The following is a 23,623-nucleotide window of genomic DNA, read 5'->3' on the forward strand; positions in this document are numbered from 1 at the left end:
TCCCACCCCCCCCCCGCCCCCCCGATCCTCTGTAACATATAAGGTTAGGCCTTCCTAACCTTATGGGAAGGCCTCCCCTGATCATGTAAAGACCACTCTACCCCATCATGCTTCATTCCCACCCCTGACTTAATTTTCTCTATTGCACTTATCCATCTGACATCGTTTTACTATTTCATACTGTTTCGCTTTCCTAAAGAAAAATGAGCTCCTTAGAAACAGGGAGTTTTATTTGTTCACTGCTATTTACCCAGTGCCTAGAAGTTCCTGGCATATAATAGTTGCTTGGTAATATTCCTAGAACCAACAAAGTATTTGAGACTCAAAATCTGACAATACTAGAATTTATTAGCACCTAAAGTGATACTAGCATTTAAAGGGATTTCTGGCACGCAGAAATTTGCATTTAAAAATAAAATCTAGGGACCTTCAAGATGGCAGAGGAGTAAGATGTGGAGATCAACTTCCTCCCCATAAATACATCAAAAATACATCTACATGTGGAACAACTCCTACAGAACACCTACTGAACGCTGGCAGAAGACCTCAGACCTCCCAAAAGGTAAGAAACTCCCCATGTACCTGGGTAGGGCAAAAGAAAAAAAGAAAAAACAGAGACAAAAGAATAGAGACGGGACCTGTACCAGTGGGAGGGAGCTGTGAAGGAGGAAAGGTTTCCACACACTAGGAAGCCCCTTCGCGGGCGGAGACTGCGGAGGGCGGAGCGGAGAAGCTTCAGAGCCATGGAAGAGAGCGCAGCAGCGGGGGTGCGGGGGGCAAAGTGAAGAGATTCCCGCACAGAGGATCGGTGCCGACCGGCACTCACCAGCCCGAGAGGCTTGTCTGCTCCCCCGCCGGGGCGGGCAGGGATGGGAGCTGAGGCTCTGGCTTCGGTCGGATCGCAGGGAGAGGACTGGTGTTGGCAGCGTGAACACAGCCTGCAGGGTGTTAGTGCGCCACGGCTAGCCGGGAGGGAGTCCGGGAAAAGTCTGGACTTGCCCAAGAGGCAAGAGACCATTGTTTTGGGTGCACAAGGAGAGTGGATTCCTTCCCTGTGTGGCCACAGAAGGCAGAGCACCAACTAAATGAGCTCCAGAGACGGCGTGAGCCATGGCTACCAGTGCGGACCCCAGAGACGGGCATGAGACGTAGGCTAAGGCTGCTGCTGCTGCCACCAAGAAGCCTGTGTGCGAGCACAGGTCACTATCCACACCCCCCTTCCGGGAGCCTGTGCAGCCCACCACTGCCAGGGTCCCGGGATCCAGGGACAACTTCCCCAGGAGAATGCATGGCGCACCTCAGGCTGGTGCAACGTCACGCCAGCCTCTGCCTCCTCAGACTTGCCCTGCATCCATACCCCTCCCTCTCTACGGCCTGAGTGAGCCAGAGCCCCCGAATCAGCTGCTCCTTTAACCCCGTCCTGTCTGAGAGAAGAACAGATGCCCTCCAGTGACCTACACGCAGAGGCAGGGCCAAATCCAAAGCTGAGCCCCGGGAGCTGTGAGAACAAAGAAGAGAAAGGGAAATCTCTCCCAGCAGCCTCAGGAGCAGCGGATTAAAGCTCCACAATCAACTTGATGTACCCTGCATCTGTGGAATACCTGAATAGACAGTGAATCATCCCAAATTGAGGAGGGGGACTTTGGGAGCAACTGTAGACTTGGGGTTTGCTTTCTGCATCTAATTTGTTTCTGGTTTTATGTGTATCTTAGTTTAATATTTAGTGCTTATTATCATTGGTGGATTTGTTTATTGGTTTGGTTGCTCTCTTCCTTTTTTTTTTAATGTATATGTAAATATATATTTTCTCCTTTTTCTCTTTTTGTGAGTGTGTATGTGTTTGCTTCTTTGTGTGATTTTGTCTGTATAGGTTTGCTTTTACCATTTGTCCTAGGGTTCTGTCTGTTTTTTTTGTTTTTGTTTTTTTCTTCCTTTTCTTCTGAGCTGTGTGGCTGGCAGGGTCTGGGTGCTCCAGCCCGCTGTCAGGCCTGAGCATCCAGGGGGGGAGGGCCGAGTCCAGGACACTGGACCACCAGAGACCTCCCCGCCCCACGTAACATCAATTGGCGACAGCTCTCCCAGAGATCTCCATCTCAACACTAAGACCCAGCTCCACCCAACAGCAAGCTCCAGTGCTGGACGCCCCATGCCAAACAACTAGCAAGACAGGAACACAATCCCACCCATTCGCAGAGAGGCTACCTAAAGTCATCCTAAGTTCACAGACATCCCAAAACACCACCGGATGCGGCCTTGCCCACGGAAAGGACAAGATCCAGCCCCACCCACCAGAACACAAGCACTAGTCCCCCCAACCAGGAAGCCTACACAACCCACTGAACCAACCTTACCCACTGGGGGCAGACACCGAAAATAATGGGAACTATGAACCTGCAGCCTTCAAAAAAGAGACCCCAAACACAGTAAGTTAAACAAAATGAGAAAACAGAGAAATATGCAGCAGATAAAGGAGCAAGGTGAAAACCCACCAGACCAAACAAATGAAGAGGAAATAGGCAGTCTACCTGAAAAAGAATTCATAATAATGATAGTAAGGATGATCCAAAATCTTGGAAATAGAATGGAGAAAATACAAGAAACGTTTAACAAGGACCTAGAAGAACTAAAGAGTAAACAAACAATGATGAACAACACAATAAATGAAATTGAAAATTCTCTAGAAGGAATCAATAGCAGAATAACAGAGGCAGAAGAATGGACAAGTGACCTGGAAGATAAAATAGTGGAAGTGACTGCCGCAGAGCAGAATAAAGTAAGAAGAATGAAAAGAATTGAGGACAGTCTCAAAGACCTCTGGGACAACGTTAAATGCACCAACATTCGAATTATAGGGGACCCAGAAGGAGAAGAGAAAAAGAAAGGGACTGAGAAAATATTTGAAGAGATGTTAAAATAAATGAATAAATTAAAACCTAGGTAACTTTGATGCAGATTGAACAAAGATTCTATGGGTCTGAAGCTCAGTAATTTGCATTTTTAGCAGTCTCCCCAGGTGATACGTTTCAGGTAAAAGATTCAGAACCAGTATTTTAGAAATTATTTAGAGTGTGAAGTCTGTATCTGCTTGCTTCATTTAATTTAACTGCCTGGTCTTGAAAGCATTTGATTTGAAGCACCTTGAACTAGAATCTGAGCCAGTCTGTGGTTCTTGGCCTTGGCTTCGTATTATAATCACCTGGGAGGGAGCTTTAGCAGCATTGGATCCTTGGGCTCTTGCTCTGGACTGCATGAATTCAACCCCTGTCTACACCCCCAAACTAGTTGTTTGACCTTAGGCAAATTGATTAGCCTCACATGAAAACTGGGAATAGTAATAGTGCCCACTTCAGAAAACCAGGGGGAAGTGGAAGGGTAGGGCAGAGTGGATTAAATGAAATAATATATGTAAAACATTTAGAATTTGGCACATAGGAAATCCTCATAAAGGATTAGATATGATTACTAAGCTTTGGTGACAAAAACCAGTCTTTATTGCTATTCTCTTAGAAACAAGATTTGAAATTTATTTATCCTTCTATTTTGGATTCCTTAACATCCAAGCAAGCTCTGCTGCTGTGGTGCCAAGGGAAACAGCTACACACTTGGGGTCACTCCAGGCCCAGTCTAGTGAAGCTGTTACAAAAACGGGAATGGAATGGAGTGAATATCATTGGACCAATTGACCAAAGAATCCTCTCCTAAGAGGATTATATTGGATAGTTTTATTATTTCATCTCATTTTCTCAATATCTCATTTTTATTGTGAAAAATACGAGAAACAAAGAAACGTAAGATAAACAACAGTCATTATGGGTCTGTAGGGCTGACTTTTATTTTTAAGTAGAGGGATAGCTTGACTAAGTGACAAGAGGAGGAATCTGAACGTCCAAGTGTGCAATCACTGAGAAAGTTGGAAATATTTTTTCTGATTAAAATCCACAACTCTGAAACAATGGTGGAAAAGGAAGAAACAATTGTATGTAAATTTTATGGAGAATTTTTTTGCATTGTAGTCAGTTTATAGAAGTCTCTTCAGTTTCTGCATTTGAGTCACTTAAAACTAAAATACAAATAAAGGTACGGATTTCCCAATGCTTATATCATTCAGAAGTAGTTATATTTAATAAGTTATTCACTAGCCATTAGTTGTTCAGAGAGTCATCAAGGAAATTTTTTCTTAATATTGGATAGGATCTAATTTTGGAATGGGCTTATATGACTCCACATACCTGTCTCTTCTTCGTGTAACAGCAATTTGAACAAAGAATAATGATGTAATACACTACTAATGTGTCCCTATGGTTTTATTAAATCTAAATGTAAATCAAAATGCATGTTTTATACCAGTGTATTTGGTGAGATATTTTAAATGCTTACTTTATGGTTCCACAGACTAAAACTGACACCTATTTGAAAGCACTGAATTTTCAGTATTGAATGTGCAAAGTACTTCCTACTCTAAGGTCACAAAACAAGTATGTGATACACATCATAATTTATCTACCTCAGAAAATAAGCTTTGGTTCTTATAGAGAGGACACACATTAGGTACTTAAAATTTACTGAAACCTGGCTTCCATGTATCCCTCAGTCTTTCTGACACAACACTTGCTTATTGTAAGATAGTGATAAAACCAGTCTTTCAGAACCAGACCATACCTGCAGTATCACGGCAGAGGGGGTTAAACCCCATGGCACAATTCAGTTACTTCCCTTATGAGGGAAGCCAACACTGCAAATATTCATAGCACGATTTCCCTAGATCCACTCTAAATAGATCAATGTTCTTTTGGAAAGTTAAAATCCACTTCATACTGGCCGTAATCATTGGCTCTTTACCAGAAATTCCTCTCTGCCAAAAGAATACCTAGTGAGAGGTTGAACCTCTCTTGGAAGAGCTTCAGTTCTTTGTTGCAAGGCCTTAGACCTTCAGAAAATGCAAGTAAGTGTAGAAAGAAGGTAACATTTTGTTGTTATGAATATTTAAAATCAGTATAAAGTCTGGGACTTCCCTGGCAGTCCAGTGGTTAAGACTCCACGCTTCCACTGCAGGGCGCACGGGTTCGATCCCTGGTTGGGGTACTAAGATCCTACATGTCGCACGACGCAGCCAAAAAAAAAAAAAAATTCGTATAAAATCTTCAGTGATGTTTTATTGGAAATAGAGGACTGTGCAGGGTTCCCAGGTACAGAAGTAAGAAGCCCACATCTGGGGAGGGCCCCTCACAGACTGCAGTGGGGTGGCACCAGCCTCTAAGAAGTTTGGAAGAAGAGGCAGAACTAGAAGATGAAGTTGCTAACCCTGCATCCCCCCTACTGGAAGTCAGCAAACTGGATATCCAGTCCCTGCCTTCACACTAATTCACTTAATCTTGTCAGGCTCTTAACTTCTCTGGACTCTCATCTATAGACCATCTGTTGCCAAGTTTTCACCACTGATTAGTTTGAAAAGGTTATACCGGGCTTCCCTGGTGGCGCAGTGGTTGAGAGTCCGCCTGCCGATGCAGGGGACGTGGGTTCGTGCCCCGGTCTGGGGGGATCCCACATGCCGCGGAGCAGCTGGGCCGGTGAGCCATGGCCGCTGAGCCTGCGCGTCCGGAGCCTGTGCTCCACAACGGGAGAGGCCACAACAGTGAGAGGTCCGCGTACTGCAAAAAAAAAAAAAAAAAAGAAAAGGTTATACCTGTGAAATTTCACCTATTAAATAAGAATTTGTTTCTCATTTTTATTTATTGAAAACAACAGTTAATAAGTGGTTTTGGTCTGATTAATATAATTAGTGCTGTCTAACTAAATTCATATAATCCTAAGCAAAAGCAAGGAGTCAGTGCAGATTTCTCATGAGTAACTGTCCAACTTTTTAAGCTTTTTGAAAAGTTGAAAATGGTTTAAGAACCCCACTTTCTACTCATTGCTCCTTTAAAGTCCTCTAATAGTTCAGAAGTCCAGATGCTAAAGCAGTGAACCGGGATGATCTTTAAAATCCCTCCCATTTTAAATCCACATTTCTTGGATTTAATGAATCTTGGTTTCAGTTTTGCCAGAGACACTTCTGTTGTATTCAGCTATTGTTAGCTGCCCTGAAATAGGGCTTTGCTCTACCCAGTAACAAATGTCTTACACTATCTAACTAAAAGGCTTAACTTAATGAGCATTTGCAATGGAAAGAGGGAAGGAAACAATAGAGGGCTGCCTGTCAGACATCATTTAAGAACCAACAAACCCTAAAGCAGCCTAACGAAAAAGTAAATAGAACCCCAAAATACTATCACCAGTTCAGATTCATCACTGACCTTTATTCGTTTCACAATTCCTTTCCTGTTGGGTTTCTTTCCTCTTCCAAGATAAGAATTCCTCTTTGGCATCTGAAAGATCTTTCTTGGAGAACTGTAGATTATCTGTGTTCATTTCAGTGTTTTCAGAAAAGGAAAATTAATTACTGAGATCCTTCTTCATCTGAATGGAGTTTTTGTACTATTAATTTCAATCTGTAACAAGTTGAGCACTAGTGTTCTGGCAAACCAAAATGGAATCATTAATATTCTTTAATTCTTGGCAGTTCATTCAGGAAATAGGTGATATTTTAAATGGAAATTTACAGACTTAAAGAAATAATAATGTACATTCAAATAACCCTTCACAAATTATAATGCATGTCCATGGAGTATAGATGGTAATATTGATTTGTCCTGGATTCTCTTATGTCCCCGCTCCAACCTTGCAGTAATAATTGATTTGATCTTCCCTATTTGTAGAGAGAACTCACAAATACGTTTCCATGTATGTGGTATGAATTAAATAGATAAAGGGATAAATATGATTTTACAACGTTTATTTAGTGTCTACCTCTCTCCAGGTTATTCTACGTTTATGAACTATGAAAAATTGAGAATGACAATAGCGTCCCAAAAATCCTATTTAGGAAAAGTGGGAACAACCATAATGCCCCAGAATACTAATTAGATAAATTATAAGTCATACCCCCAAATTGTAATATAATGCAGCCCTCAAATAACATTTTCAGAAGAATATTTAAGAACCTTCTTATATTTACTGTTACAGGTAAAAAGAAAGGCGTATGCTAACAATCTGACCCCATTTCAGTATGTGTGTCTGTGCATTTATTCAGTGAGCACATTTCATGAGCCTTTACTTTGTTCAGAGCACTGTGATGAAAACTGGCAATACAGCTCTCAACAAAACAGCCCTTTCCCTCAAAATCATACACATGCCAACAATTACAGGTAGAACAAACCAGAATGCTAACAGTTTGGGATTTTTTTTGAACCTGTCTACACTTTTCAGAATCCCATGAAGATCATGTATTGACTCATATTTGGACTAAAGCATAAACTCATTTTTGTAACTTTAATCATTTTATGCTTAGATGAGGAGAAATTCCAGCAGAAAGAAAGCAGTCTCATTACATCATAGCAGTTATAATAGTCTTCACATGTTGCTACTCTCTAGAATAAGAAGGAAAACTAATAAAAAGAGCATACTGGACTTCCCTGGTGGCGCAGTTGTTAAGAATCCGCCTGCAAATGCAGGGGACACGGGTTCGAGCCCTGGTCCGGGAAGATCCCACATGCCGTGGAGCAACTAAGCCCGTGTGCCACAACTACTGAGCCTGCGCTCTAGAGCCTGCGAACCACCACTGCTGAGCCCACGTGCCACAACTACTGAAGCCTGTGCTCTAGAGCCTGCGTGCCACAGCTACAGAGACCACGTGCCACAACTACTAAAGCCCACGCACCTAGAGCCCATGCTCTGCAACAAGAGAAGCCACTGCAATGAGAAGTCCGCACACTGCAACAAAAAGTAGCCCCCACTCGTCGCAACTAGAGAAAGCCCGAGTACAGCAACGAAGACCCAACGCAGCCAAAAAAAAGAAGAAAGATCATACAATTTTCTGGTATTTTCATTTTGCAACTAAGAGAGGATTTCTTTAAAAATTGTCATATGTCTCCAGGGAGAATTGATACAAAAAAGGAAGAACAATACTATATTATTAATGCTTTGGCTATTCAAAATTTGTATAAAATCACTTAATTTAACATCTCAATAAAGTAGAACACCACATATGGTCTGTCATTTTTAATTATGATAAAAAATCTCATTTAATGGTCTCACTAGTTTATCAATTTATAATTATTATTGGAAAAACTTTTTTGATTCCACTAGGTTTCTAGATGTAATGCATAATTCAAAAAAAGCCTTGCTGATTTTAAGTTAACATCATGTAAAATAAGTCTTCTACATTTTGCATAAGCTTCACATTAAGCCATGTTCATTATTTCTTTTGTCCTTGATGAGTTTAATTTTTGTTAGGACTTTGTAGATAAATATACGTTCAAATTAATATTAAAAGATTTGACAGGAGCTTTTATGTTGTGAATTAGGCCATGATTTCAATGATTAAATTTTGCTACACCCTTAAATAGATACCAAAATCATGCAACAGAGAAAATAACAGTAAACTTTAAATAACCAAGGAAATTCACACTTCTGCTGGCAGTAGACCATTTAAGCCTTATTCATAAAATTAAGGTAATTAATACATTTCATTGTCTTCACTTGAGTGATTTTGAATTTGATGGGCAGAAAATAATCCATTTGATAGATCTTTTCCGCAGTACTCAAAATTTTCTATTTCACCCACTTTGAGCAAATACGGTTTGTGTCCTTTGGATTTGATTATTCCTCCATCAGAAATTCATTTGCAACTGCTTTCCAAAAGGAGGAAGGGATGAATTTGGGGATTGTGAATGCTAAAGAAACTTATTGCACATATTACAAATACGTGCTTTCAACTTCAACAGCTTAGAATGTTGACTTTGTATCAGAAACATAACATTCAAGTCTTGAATATGAGGCAGAATGTCAGAATACTGACTGGTTTTTCTATGTAGCCACTATCCACATCTCTTTAAAGATTTTTTGATCTCAAATATGAGTAAAAATATCAGAAGTTCTATGAGATCAATCTTGCATTAAATCCAAACCAAATTGTCCTTGTTCTTGTCCTGTCTTATCCTGATAGAACAAATAAGCTAAAAAAAATTGTGTCTATTGGAAAGCCAATATCTGTCTAAAAGTTAAAAATCATGAATGAATTTAGATGGGTTTAGAAACGTTTGATCTCACACTTTTTGGTTCTTTTTTTGCAGTACGCGGGCCTCTCACTGTTGTGGCCTCTCCCGTTGCGGAGTACAGGCTCTGGACGCGCAGGCTCAGCGGCCATGGCTCACGGGCCTAGCTGCTCCGCGGCATGTGGGATCTTCCCGGAACGGGGCACGAACCCGTGTCCCCTGCATCGGCAGGCGGACACTCAACCACTGCGCCACCAGGGAAGCCCTAGGTGAGTCTTTTGTCCATTCATTTAACATATATGCATGAATCTGCCATGTAACAATAATAATACATAATCCACTGTGATTATCAAGAACAAATTGAATAACTCTGTATACGTGAGATTCTGAACAAGAATGGAAATATCCAGTGAGCCAGGAATGTTCTTGTAACTGAGAAAAGTCAGCTAGACTCAAATGTCTTAGTGGTTTGGGGATTAATTTAGCATGTGATCTACCACGAACAACTGCGTCCTTGGACTACATTTTTTTTTCAAGTTCAGGTATAAATATATTTGCCATCTTCTGAAGTACTACCTGTCTTCTGTAGTGAACTTTTATAAGAACTAAAGAAGAAGCTTTTGTGAAGTTTACCAGGGTATTTGCCTTTTATAAAATTATTGCAAAGCATTTTCATTAAAGTCAGCAGAAAACTCAAGATCTTAGAAATCTTCATTTTCTGATCTCAAATGCAAATACATTTGGCTTTTAAATTTTCTCCATAATTTAAATCAAAATAACAAAGATTATTCACAATTTTGTCCTAAATACCAGTACAAAACAGCAAAATAAATATTTCATAGATGTGTACCATTATATAAGGAAAAAATTTTGTTGAGAAAATTGGTTTGTTTGAAATAGATTTTATTTCAAATAAGCAGAGACAGAGATAGCCTAGTACAGTTTGATAGTTGTCCATAGGCTCTTCAATCATTCTTTTTCAAATCTAGTTTTATTAAGATGTAATTGACATATAACATTGTGTAAGTTTAAGGCATACCATGTGTTGATTTGATACACTTATATATTGCAAAATGATTACCACTATAGTGTTAGCTAAAACCTCTGCCACATCAAATAATTACTCTTTATATATTTCTCACCATACTTAACAATTGGTGAGACTTCTCTTCACTCCCTTAATATATTTATTTTGGAGCTCTGATTATTTCCATTTTACATTCTCTTCTTTGATTACCTTTTCTTAGAAATGAGAGATTATGTGATTAAAATGAATCAGGTTAAAATTCTGTGTGAGAAACTGCATTGTATCATCTTTTCCAATACTTATTCATTGTTTAGGTGTGAAAGTCCTCAGGTCTTTGTACTTGAAGTGGGTATCTGTAACAGAGGGAAACATTAATAAAGAAATCAGTTGAAACGTGCAATTTTTTGTCTTGTTTTCTCATATTTATTACAAAAGTGAGAAAGATGCATGCATGTGATACAAGGGAGTGGTCTCAACTCTTCTTATTACCTCACAAATACAAAAAATGTCACTAATACTCTACAGGCAATAGAGACTGAAATTTATGGATGTTTTCAGGTGCCAAAATGATTTTGAAATGTCAGATACTAGTAATCCTATATCTTCCTCGTCCTTTTTCTTCTTTAGGGATATGTGTTGGGGTAGAGAGTTATAGAGGAGTGGAGAGAGAAATGTAAGTATCAGAATTCTTTTTTTTTTTAATAATTAGTTTTATTGTTACAAAGCAATGAAGACTTTCAATAGGAGTGTAAGGGTTAAAGCCACTGCTAAATGTCTTTGTTAATGTTTTTTGTGGGTTTTTTTCCCATCAATACTGTTTATGGCAAACACTACTGGCTGGCTGAACCAATACCCATCCATTTCAGCTAGTGATGACCATGTAATACATTTGTGGGTCAGAGCTATATAAGTAGAAGTTTGTTATGTGAGGGGTTTGCTTTCCTGATAAAAAGAGGTACATTGATCTGGCGCCGCATTCTCACCTTTATGCCTTTTGTTCCTTCTTCTCCTGTCTGGAATGCAGACCCAGATACACAGCATCACTTTACAATCAGGTGGCAGTAAGTATGAGTACATAAGCCTTTCCACTGAAGACGGTGGGGTATGACGTTAAAAAAGAGCCAAAGTCCCCGCATAGCATCTCTGAGAAGCCGAACTAACTTCCCATCTCAAGACTTAACTGTTCTGTGTGAAAGATGAATCCCTGTTTGCTTAAACTTCTCTTTGTTTTCTGTTATTTGAAGCTGCATCCACCCATTCCTAATCAGTTTACACTTTTAGACTTTTCAGTTATCTGCCATTAATTGAATGCTTATACTGTGCCAGGCGCAGTGCTAAGTATTTACATATGTTAATTTAATTCACAGGACAGCCATAAGGAAAGTAACACTTTATTACAGATGACATACTGGCATACAGGATGGATGGATCCCTGTGTGACTGGAATGGTTTCATCAGATAGAGAAACTGAAGCAGAGAAATGTTAAACAACTTTGCATAGCTAGTAAGTGGCCATACTAGAATTCAAACAATGTCAGTCATATTACAAAATTTTACAACTTTATAATTTTCAAGACCTAAAAGAAGTTCATTTTAACTTGTATTTGATTTATGGTGAGGCTGAAATTCTTTTCAAATGCATTTGTCATATATTGTGCCTACTTTTCTATCAGGACATTTCTATTTTTAAAAATAGCGCTGAACTTCATCCATGTTTCCTATTTGTCATTTGTCACTTTGCTTAGGGGTTTTATTTTATTTATTTTGTCATGCAAAATAATGTATTATGAAGTTAAATTTATTAAAAATCACTTATTCTTTCTGGTTTATATAATACGTAGAAAATTTTTAGGCCTGTAAGAACAACATATTTATTCCATAATTTTATTCAAGTAATTTTATAGTCTAATTATTTCTTTTTAAATCAACCTAGGATTTATTTTGGTGTAAGACATGAGGTAAACTACAAATTCCTCAGCTTATTAGAATGTTACCTCTAGCATGTGAAAAAAACAGAAACAAAAAACAAGACCCTGTGTATTTTGTCTATAACTGAACTTTCCATTCTTTTCTGTTGGTCTCTTATGACAATGAATATCTTTTTCATAAACATAGTCAACATCAAAAATAATAGAGAATTATAGGAAGCACTTCTGTTATATTTAGGAAAAGTAAAAGTATGCATAATGATACTATAGCTTCTTAAAGTACTGGAGATCATGGCCAATGTATTAACTTACGAAGCAGAACCAGTAGTATAAATATAGGAAAAGAAAATACAACATTTAAATATTTGCAAAAATCTTTATGACGTTAGCAAATCCAAGTGCTGAGAAACTAAATATCAGAACTAATCACAACAACTCAGCAAACTGGTGGAACAAAGTTTAATTATTCCCAAATCATGAGTTTTCTTAAATATCAGTGAGAGCAGATAATGTTTTGAGATTATCATTTGTTTTTTCTATGTTTTTCCTTTATCTTTTCCCTCCCCCATCCACAATTTAAGTAGGTATCAGTTCTGCATTTCATTTCTTCAGAAACATTGACTGAGCAGGAAGCAAAAATGGCTTGTAATATGTTCTGGCTTCTCTTTGTCCAAGACTTTTGAGTAATAATACTTAGGAGAATGTGAAGGGTTTATGGGGGAGGTAAAGGGGGAGTGTGGTGTGTGTTTAGAGCCGTAGTACCTTGATATGCATATTATTAAGGTAGTGGAGGTCTCTATAGAAAATTGTAGTCCCTCTCCTTCCTTTGTATGCATTCTGCATTGCAGCTTAGGATGGGTACTTAAAGATAAATAAATATGTTACAGCTGCTCCTGAGGGTGGCGTGAAGCAGGCCAGAGACTCAGGATGCCTCCATGGGGTTAGTGTGAGCCAGGAGGGCCAGGGCTCTGAGTTCTTCACCTCCTTTTATTTTTTTAACATCTTTATTGGAGTATAATTGCTTTACAATGGTGTGTTAGTTTCTGCTGTGTAACAAAGCGCATCAGCTATACATATACATATGTTCCCATATCTCCTCCCTCCTGCGTCTCCCTCCCACCCTCCCTCTCCCACCCCTCTAGGTGGACACAAAGCACTGAGCTGATCTCCCTGTGCTATGTGGCTGCTTCCCACTCGCTATCTATTTTACATTTGGCCGTGTATATAAGTCCTGCCAAGTTTTCATGCACTGGTTTTGAAGATCCAAGAGAGGCTCTTCAAATAAGGCTGCGTGACTTTTCCATGTAATGAATTCTGCTCTCTTCCTAAAACAGTTCTTGATATGACTACTTTCAAGTTCTGTATGGCCACTTAAAAATAAATAAATAAATAAAATGGGAAAATGGGAAGAGATTTTTAAGATGTGTTAGACTTTCTCCAATGCAATGTTGACTTTACTTGTATAATTAGAAATTTTTAAAACGCTGTGCTTCTTAGAGTTAATATTTTGACCAAGGCTACACGTTTGTTAAAAATATAGATAAGTAAAGATGAGGCTTTCTTGTCTGTATCATTTCTTATCAGTAAGCTTGAGAGGGTCTAGGAGACTATTTGTTTTTTCTCTTCCCATTCGTAACATGAAGTTTGGGATTTAGGTTAACTTGAAAGCTATTGAAAGCACTTACATAGTTTTACTGCAATTCTGAACTGTCTGCAATGTTTCTGTTGGCAATTTTAGGTGAACATTTATGGAACATATATCTGGCAGGCCACATCAGTTCATGTATTGAATCAGGTAGTAATATTGTATCTTTTAGCATCTTCTATGCAGGAGGCATAGTGTGATTGACTCTACAAAGAAACAAATGTTAATATACAATTTCATAATCCATTTAGGCAAACAAAACACATCTTTTAGGAAAAGATGACCATGTTACATAACAGCAGTTCCAGTCTCCTCCAAGATTGTGTTTGTGCAATTAAACATTGGTATCTCTTCACTGATTCACTTAAAATGCTATAGTTTGCCCCTGGAAATTCTTTGTATTTAATTAATTATAAACCACATATCTATTTTAACATGTAAGAATTGTATTCAAATATAAGCAGCATGCATATCTCAAGAAAACTGTCCTGCTTTTTTGCAATTTTAATCTCCTTTAATGATTAGGATAATCCATTTAGCCATAAATCTAAAATTTATGTTTGGGCTGCTTGAATCTGTGGATCATCTTCCTGTTTTTGATCTGGGTCTATTCCATCTACCACATACAGTACTCGCAGTCTTACAGTTTCCTTGTATACATTCTGTATACAGCTAGTTAAAGAATTCAGTGTGAGCAAAGCATGTTGACCTTAAGCAACATTTTAGTTAGAATGTCTTTAAAAATCTTATCTCCTCTTTGGGGGGGGTGTGTGCGTATGTCTACATGGGTTTTTATGGATACATTTTAAAAGGAACTCTTTTCTTCAAATAAAAATTTTAAAAAGACAGTGTTACTGCATCTCTGTTAGCAGGGCACAATTATTTAGAGCCCAAAAAAAAACTAGAGAAACCATTACCAGCATTTAAAATCAGGAATTTAATGTAGAAAATGGGTTATCAGGTGATGGAAGAAGCTGAGAAGCTACCTAGAGCACTGTGAGGCTCTCCAAAGCTTGGCAAATCCAAAGCCCCCACCACTTGCAGGCTGAAGGACAAACGAGTAGGAGGTATGATCGTAACCCATGGTCTTGAATTTCTGAATGAAGACTGAAGCTGGTGGACTTTTCTGGAAGGAACTGGAACCTTGAAGGTGATGGTAGCCACCACCAAAGACAGAAAAAGGGTACCTTGGAGTCTCCCTTCCTTCTGCCCTCTACTCTGTTGATGGTGACTGAAGCTTGGAAATGTAGGATCCAGAGCAGAACTGAGAGGAACAAGGGCACGTGTGACAGAGCAGGGACAGAGGGCAATTCAAGTTGTTTTCAGAAGTAGGGATGGACTTGCACTGAACTTCCCAGGCTATTTCTCTTGTCAGTCCCTTGCTCTCACTGTTCTCATCCTGTGGGACAGCCAAAGGAAGCCATGCAGTGGTGATGTCAGAGCTCCTCTGGGGCTTAAATCAATGACAACGGTTTCACTGACTCAATAATGCATCCTGTCGAACAAACCAAGTCACGTGGAAAGTGCTCTATTTTCCATAGCTTATTTTTGGCAAAAGCATTACATTGCCACTTTGCTTTAGCAATAGCCACGGGGAATACTTTTAGACTATAGGGTAGTATAAACGATCTCCATAATGAATAAATTTATTTATTTATCCTCTTCGTAGTGGTTCTTTTATTCATAATTTTACTTACATGTGACACATGAAGCTATTGAGCTAATTAAAGTGAAAATAAAGACTAGTTAAATGATGCTGAGAGTTAGCAACTTAAAATTTGGAGATCAAAGAAAGTCAGTGAATCACGGCAGTTGCACTGCTATACAAGAGTAATTATATAAATCGCAAAGAAACTGAAATTGTTACCACATTGACAATATTAACAACAGGGGCATGGGATAGCCCTGCTGAAGCCTGATTATCAGGAAAAGATTTGGTATAGACATCCATTATATACAAGGTGCCTTGACCTCAAATATTTTCTGCTTGATTTCTTCCTACTCCCTCAAATATATCCCAATATCAATCCACAAATAATTAAAAAACATTTTTCCAGCATTTTGAAGATATAATTGACTTAGAACATTATATAGGTTTAAGGTGTACAACGTAATGATTTGATACATGTAGATACTGTGAAATGATTACCACAATAAATTTAGTTAACATCCATCACTTCACATACTTAGAAGTGACAACATCTTAATGGAAAAATGAAGCCACTGGAGAATGACCAGAAGTGGAATTCATGCCTTGACATAAGGGAGCTTACGCATTTGCCCTTCTTTTCCACCCAACTTTGCATAGTATAGGGTAGCAAAAACTCAAGCAGAGAGCTGCAGTATTGCGGGGTTGAGTTGTCAAGGGACAGAATCTGGAGCTGCTTAAAAGGCTGTCAAATGTATGTATACTGGAATCCCCAGCTAACAAGAAAAAAAGAAAATGGGAAAGAATCTATACTAAAAATATGTCTGAAATTTCCCAAATTTAGTGAAAAACATAAATTTCAGGTTTAAAATCTCAGAGAATCCCGAGTAGGATTAATACATAGAAAATCATAAGTGTACATATCATAATCTGACGGATAATAAAAAGTAATGAGAGCATCTTGAATGCAACCAGAAGCATGTGTGTGTGTGTAGTGAAATCTTATATACAGGGAAACAGTGATTCAAACATGACTGACTTCTCATCAAAAACAATGAAGGCCAGAAGATAATGGAACAAAATCTTTAAAGTGCTGAAAGAAAATTCTCTCAGAATTCAATCTCCGGAAAGAATATGTTTCAAAAAGAAAGGCAAAACGAAGAATTTTCAAATAAATAAAAGTTAGTAATTTACCACCAGCAGACTTGTACTACAAGAAATGCTGGAGGACCTTCTTCAGGTTGAGGGAAAATAATGACTGGGGAATTCAGATCTTCAGGAAGGATTGGAAAGCAGAAGGAAAAATAAATAAGCAGGTACATGTAAAAGAATATCTTTTTTTTTTCTCTTAACTTTTTAAAAAGACCATTGCCTTTTAATGCAAATATTATATGTAAGGTTGTATTGTAGGGTTTATAATGTATATAAATTTGAAATATGTTAACAATAGCACAGAAGATGGGGTAGATAGGATCATGCTGTTATTAGGCTCTAGCATTTTAGATCGAGTGGAAAAATATTAACTCTAAATAGATGGTAATAAATTAAAGATGCTTATGATAATCATATATAAATTACTTCTAAAAAATCAGCAAAGAGGTGTAGCTAAAAGCCAAAAAAAATTAAAATGGAATCTAGTATTAACTAACCCAAAAGAGGGAAAGAGATCATGCTTTTTATTCTATATAAAACTTTAATAGGGCTTCCCTGGTAGCGCAGTGGTTGAGAGTCCGCCTGCCGATGCAGGTGACACGGGTTCGTGCCCCGGTCTGGGAAGATCCCACATGCCGCGGAGCGGCTGGGCCTGTGAACCATGGCCACTGAGCCTGCGCGTCCAGAGCCTGTGCTCCGCAACGGGAGAGGCCACAACAGTGAGAGGCCCACGTACCGCAAAAAAAAAAAAAAAACAAAACGAACAAAAAAAATTTAATAAAACATAAGAAAAAATACAAATACAATGAAAAAGAATAGATCTGGTGGATCAGAATATTGGGAGTGGGATTCAGGAATTTATATTTGATAACAACCCCTGCCCATCCCCCCCGCCCCCGCTAATTATGTTGTTCATCCATGATCGAAACTACTGGTGTAGATAGACCTTACCACCTTTCCCGTGGTTATGAAAGCACAAAGCCTCTCACAAGGCTATTTGCTCCTTCCTACAGACACATCACTCAATTGTAAGAGCATCAGGAACCTCAGACTTGTCAGCTGGAAGAAGCTGGCTATGGCCTAATGGTCTGCAACAACTATGTTATCAAAATGACAGCAGTTATGAAAACCTTGGAGAGTTTAACAGCTTGCTATTTCCTCTTTTATTCTTACATACCTCTTGCTAACTTTTATCTCCCCTCAACTTGTCTGCCTTTTATAGGCATTTGATGGAGACAGAATTATCATAATCTGACACTTCCATTTTTACAGGAAAGGGAGACCTGCGGGGGTATATCAGTATTCTCTGTCGACTCTCACATTTGTGGCCTGAGCAAGTTTGGCCTTGAGGTTTTAAGGACACAAGTCTGTTGCACTTTCCGTATTTATATAAAGTCAAAGCTGTGTGGAAGATGACAATCTGTCAGAAATGCTGGTCCAATGGGGTCAGCAGTGTGTAATAAGGCAAATCATGAGGGGTTGAATATATGCCTGTTTCTTGTGCCTCGAGATGTCGCTTTCCATCACATTGAGGCAAAAAAGGAAACTCTTCAGAAAATATGCTGATTTAAAATCAGGATAATAATTTATAGTGGTAATGTGCATGGGCTAAGTGTGGAGATTGCATGTACAAATCTCAACCTGGATTTTTTAAAAAGTGGAATTTTTGGATCATAAATGTGTATTTAATGTAATACAAAGAAAATTTTATAATCATTTTGGAAATACTGATTTTTTTTTCCAGTAGCCTTCTAGGATGGCAGGTACGTTTCCATATGTCCAGGTATATAATCTCATAGGAATCCTCTAGGTTCTTAATTTAATATCCTGATTTAGGGTTATGTCTACTTAATTTAATTTTTCTACATCTGACTCTCTGAGTTGGGATTTTGTCCCACCACTCAGTATTTATTGAGTAGCTAATGTGTTTCAGACTCTGTGCTAGGCAGTTGGGATACTGTCTCCAACCTCACATCTCTCAGTCCAATCAGGGATGCCCACAATTAGAGACAGTTATGAGATCTTGTGTTAAGTACCGTGATAGGGAAGTACAAGCACGTAGGAAAGTGTATGTAATTCAGACTTGGGATGTCAGAGAAAGCTTCCTGAGAGATGTCATCTTTAAGTTGAGACTTAAAGAATGATTAAAATTAATGGGGAAAGAGGAGGAGTACAGAAGAATGTTCCAGGAAGGGGAGCCAGTATGTGTAAACCCTAGAGGTAGAGAGAGCATAGAAAATTTAGTAACCCCCCAAAACTCAGGCTATCTGAAATAAAAGGTTAGGTAAAGCAAGAAGGTTAATTAGTGAGAGAGAGAGAGAGAGAGAGAGAGAGAGAGTAGATGCCAGATCATGGGAAATGTTTAAGTGATATCAGGAACTTGTTGTAATGACCAGAGTGATTACAGTGTTTTAAGGGCAGAATGGCATGGTCAGACTTGTACTGTAGAAAGATCACTCTGGCTGCAGTACAGAGAATGGACTGGAAGTAAATTTGGAGGGACCGGGGTCAGGAAGGTCAGTGTGGATATTGTTAGGTAATCCACATGAGAGGTAATGGTAACTTGAACTAGGGTGATGACAAGGGGATAGAAGAGTACAGATTCCTGAAAATTTAAGTGGCAGAATTGCAGGACTTGCAATATAAGACAAGGGTCCCTGGAATCTAAACTGAGTTATCAACGACGTGGATATCAATAGGAGTTCGTAGAAGTGGTTTCAGTAGAACTGAAATCACTGTGAAGTAAAACAGTGTTAAGGGAAGTAACACAGTGAGAGAGCTGGAAGAGAAACAGTTTGTACACAGGGTAGGACTTTGAGGTTAAGATTTCAGAGGTGGAGAATTGTCAGGTCATGATAAAGCCCAGGATGTGGCATTGGGAGTGTGTGACTGAAGGTGAGGGATGTGAAGATCACTGGAGAGGCAGTAGGCACGGCACTGGATGAGATTCCCACACTAAAAAAGAAATTCTTTTTAAGTGAAAATTGAGGCTGTGATGAAAATCATGAATCAGGCATAAACGCTTCAGTGAATGAGAGGGAGTTACCAGGAAGTTAGGAGGTGACAGAGGGAAGGAGGCGTAGAGGCTAGCATAGACCAGATGACATCATGGTAAGTGAGCCAGCCTGTGTTTCTCAGGAGAAACAAGCAGAGAAAACTTGCCTTCAGTAACATTCTTCCCTTGCGTGCCAGATCTCGTGGACAGAAGTTGATGAGCGCAGTAGCTGCTATTTCCTAGTTACATCGTGACACTTCAATCCCAGCTAGCCTCTGCTCTCTCACAACTGTCTCATCCCTTCGAGTCCCAGATCTCCTGGTGTCCTACTCTAATGGCTTCCCCTTTTCTAACATTTACAGCTCCTTGGAAATGTGTGCAAGCAGGTGTCATGTGTGTGTGTGTGTGTGTAGGGGAGGTGATGGTCATTCTACCTGTACAGTTTTTGTGTTTAGTGTTTGGCTCATAGAAATGATGATCCTTTGGGTCCAGGAGAGAAAAAAAATGAGTCATTGTCTGAGAGGTCAGCTAAGTGTACAAAATCAGTATTGTACTTATAGACATAGAGATAGAGATATAGATAAACAGATAAGCTCTAAAGGTTGAGCGTGTGAGGAGTTAGAGAGTCACGAAGAGCAGTACTGAGAGGAGAGATGGTCATTCTCTACGTGGTTCTAGATCAGTTGCTGTGTTTGAGATTCTGGACTCTCAGGACTTCACTTGAGCCAGAATGAAATCATGTCTGCAGGAGTCACTCTTCCTGTTGATGGGGTATGGGAGAAATGAAAGTGGGATAGAAGGGAAAAATAGTCTTTATAGAAGCGATCGTCATGAGGGCCTCTTATTCCAACAGTAACTGCTGTAAAATAGGGAAAGCAGAGCCTTTTACATGTGTCCAGACTGTGAGATCACTGAGAGCAAAAAGTGTGTCTTATTGTCTTGTCTTTGCCTTTAGGGGTTTCTGCAATGTGATTATAATGTTTTGAGGTGTGAATTTACTTAGCATTTTCTGCTTGGGATTCAATGAGTTTTGAATCTAAATATTAATGTCCTTTAGCAGTTCTGTAAAATCTTTAGCCATCATCTCTTCAAATATCTCTGATATCCTTTTTGGAATTTGAATGGCTGCATATTCCTTTTCGTCTTACCCTCTACCTACTCTTGCTTTCACTTTCTGGATTTCTTTTCCCTGCAGACTTGATCATTCTCTCTTCAGCTATGCAAATCTGCCGTATAATCTTTTCACTGGGTTTCCTAACTTTAATGTTTGTGTTTTCAGTTTCTTCAAGTTCTCTTTTCTAAAAATTAAAGCCAGGACTACTTTCGATTAAAATTTCCACTCAAACTTTCTTCAGACAATCAAAGTGGTGATGATTGGGGCTGAAGCTCAGGTGAAGGCTTACTAATGATTATAAATCCTCAGAGGCATCAGGTTCTAGACAGACAAACTTCCTTGTTATTCTCTTCTAAAGAGAGGATTTAATTCTCATCCACCTTTACTCTGAGGGTTGCGTGGTGCTGGGGTCCAAGCTGTTTTCAGACTTTAGCCTTTACCTCCTGCCTGCTTATACCCCCGTCCTGCCATGGGGTTGTCAGAAACCACTGATAACAAAACTAATTTTGTCACTTACCTCCCACCGTTCTTGCTTTCACTTCAGATTTGGACTCTCTATTCCTCAATTTGGGGCCAGATCTGCTAGGCTTTTTAAAAGAGTTTTTGATGTTGTGTCTAGTATTTCTGTTGTTTCAGTAGGAGGACCATTCAGGGTACCTAACTTGAAAGCCTTTGAGTTCACCGTTGAGCAGCAGGAAGTCAACTTCTGAGAGAGAAAACATACGAGGACCTCCTCAGAGGTGGATGGTAAACACTACTGGGAGTGATATGAGCGGGGTGTGGCATAGCTACCGAATGCACTCAGGATAAGGCAGAAATCTAGTCTTTGATGAGTGTGGAGGTATGACCAGGGACTAAGACAATGGTGGTAAGAAAAGGCTGGCCTCACAGCCTTGTAATTCAACTATACTGCAATATAAAATTAAAAAAAAAAAAAGGCTGGCTTGTGTCAAGGAAACATGAAATGTGCCTCGCAGAAAGAGTGCATTTTATATTATCATGGAGAAAAAATTGCCTCTCATCAACAAGTGATTGAGAGATCTGATCTAGGCAGAGATCTAAATTGAGTGCATTTTATATGATTCAGTAAAATATCCTTCTTTTATTAAACAGGAGAAAATATGCTAATCATAATTAATATGAAAGTAAATAATAAATTTGAATCTTATCTTTGAATTTAATGTTTATTCCTTGGAAAGGAAAAAGTGCTATAAAAGCAGAAGAAACTAGAGTGAAAATTAAACTTAACATGGGACGTAAAGTAAAATGATAGTACTGCTTCATCTTTGTGGGAAAAAAGAGAGAGATAAAGGGAGTGGTTGTGGTTATGAAGGAGAAAATGGGTAGTATGAACGATAAGGAAAGAAGATAGAAATGGCGAACAGACACATGAAAAGATGCTCAACACTGATCATCAGGGAAATGCAAATCAAAACCACAGTGATATGTCATCTCATACCTATCAGAATGGCTATTATCAAAACAGACAACAAACAAGTGTTGGCGAGAATATGGAGAAAAGGGGCATTCCTGCACTGTTAGTGGGAATGTAAATTGGTGCAGTCACTATGGAAAACAATACAGAGGCTCCTCAAAAAAATTAAAACTAGAACTGCCATACGATCCAGCAATTTCACCTTTTCACAAAAGCTATATGCACCCCTTTGTTCACTGCAGCTTTATTTACAAGAGCCAAGATATGGAAGCAACCTAAGTGTCCGTTGATAGATGAATGAACAAAGAAGATGCGGTGTGTGTGTGTGTGTGTGTGTGTGAACGTCACACACACACAATGGAATATTACTCAGTCACTAAAAATATGCGAAGTCTTGCCATTTGTGAAAACATAGATGGATCTAGAAGGTATTATACTAAGTGAAATAAATAGGACAGAGAAAGACAAGTACTGTATGATATCACTTATACGTGGAATCTAAAACACAAAACAAACAAACTAAAAGGAAAACAGACTCATGGATACAGAGAATAAAAGGGTGGTTGCCAGAGGAGAGTTGGCTGGGAAGGAGCAAAAGAGGGGAAGGGGAAGGGTTTATACCTTTAGAGGTATAAACCTCCAGTTATAAAATAATTAAGCCATGGGGATGGAGTATCCAGCAGAAGGAATATGGTCAATAATATTATAACTTTGTATAGGGGCAGATGGTTACTAGACTTATCGTGGTGATCATTTCATAATGCAAATGTCAAATCACTGTGTAGTACGCTTGAAACTAACATAATATTGTATGTCAACTGTATTTCAATAACATTTTAAAAAGATAGAAATGGCAGGTAATATCATGAGCAAAAAGAGAACAAAAGGATAAATGTCAGATAATACAAAAGGAAAGAAGACTAGGAGAAACACACACAGTGAAGATGCTGGAAAAACTAAGAGACTGCCTGAAGAAAAAAACTGATAGACCAAAAAACATATAGAGGTAGAGGAACAGAAAATTAAAAGAGGAAAAGAATTCAGAGGAAAGATGAGAAATGGAAATGCTGAGGAAGGAAAGGAATTCTAGTCAGTAAGTGTGTGTACGTGGCTTTTGGATTAGTTGTGGCAATGTTTATGCATGTCTCCAAACAACATGATTCCCAGCCTTTGGGGGAACTTACTGATTATCCATCCACAGGGAATTTAAGTGTTTTTTTCTTAGTAGCCTGGAACAAAATGGATAGGAAGTGAACAGTAACCTTCCGATGGGCAGTGAAACAAACTTTCAAAAATAATATTTGCTTAGAATTTTTTCTTTTTTATAGGATTTGAATTCCTTCTTAAAATTCTTTAAACTGATTTTTAAAAAAGAATCTTTTAAATAATATGTAATTTGAATAAATAAAGGAAAAAAATTTTTTCCTACTCTTTCATGGACTCCGCAAAAACAGGTATTGAGGACCCACTATGTTTGGATCCCTAAATAGGCAGGCCCCATAAGATTTTAGTCTGTGATACATAATTACATGTCAGACAAAAACATTCGATCCATTTATTTGAAAACAAAACATTTACAATCTGATT

General features: G+C 38.7%; 1 long non-coding RNA gene across 6 annotated transcripts in view; it reads left to right on the top strand.

The window, feature by feature from the left end:
• LOC115853903 (uncharacterized) overlaps positions 1-23,623 on the top strand; it is a 37,279-nt gene that overhangs the window by 3,993 nt on the left and 9,663 nt on the right. For 4 of the 6 annotated variants that reach the window (XR_009565274.2, XR_009565269.2, XR_009565271.2 and 1 more), the window contains exons 2-4: positions 424-562; positions 9,171-9,361; positions 10,747-11,623. This is a non-coding gene — a long non-coding RNA (uncharacterized lncRNA). The remainder of the gene's footprint in view (positions 1-423; positions 563-9,170; positions 9,362-10,746; positions 11,624-23,623) is intronic. The other 2 variants (XR_009565273.2, XR_009565272.2) reach the window with 2 other exon arrangements.

The sequence above is a fragment of the Globicephala melas genome, chromosome 9 (assembly GCF_963455315.2).
Source record: "Globicephala melas chromosome 9, mGloMel1.2, whole genome shotgun sequence".
In the NCBI taxonomy this organism is placed as follows: domain Eukaryota; kingdom Metazoa; phylum Chordata; class Mammalia; order Artiodactyla; family Delphinidae; genus Globicephala; species Globicephala melas.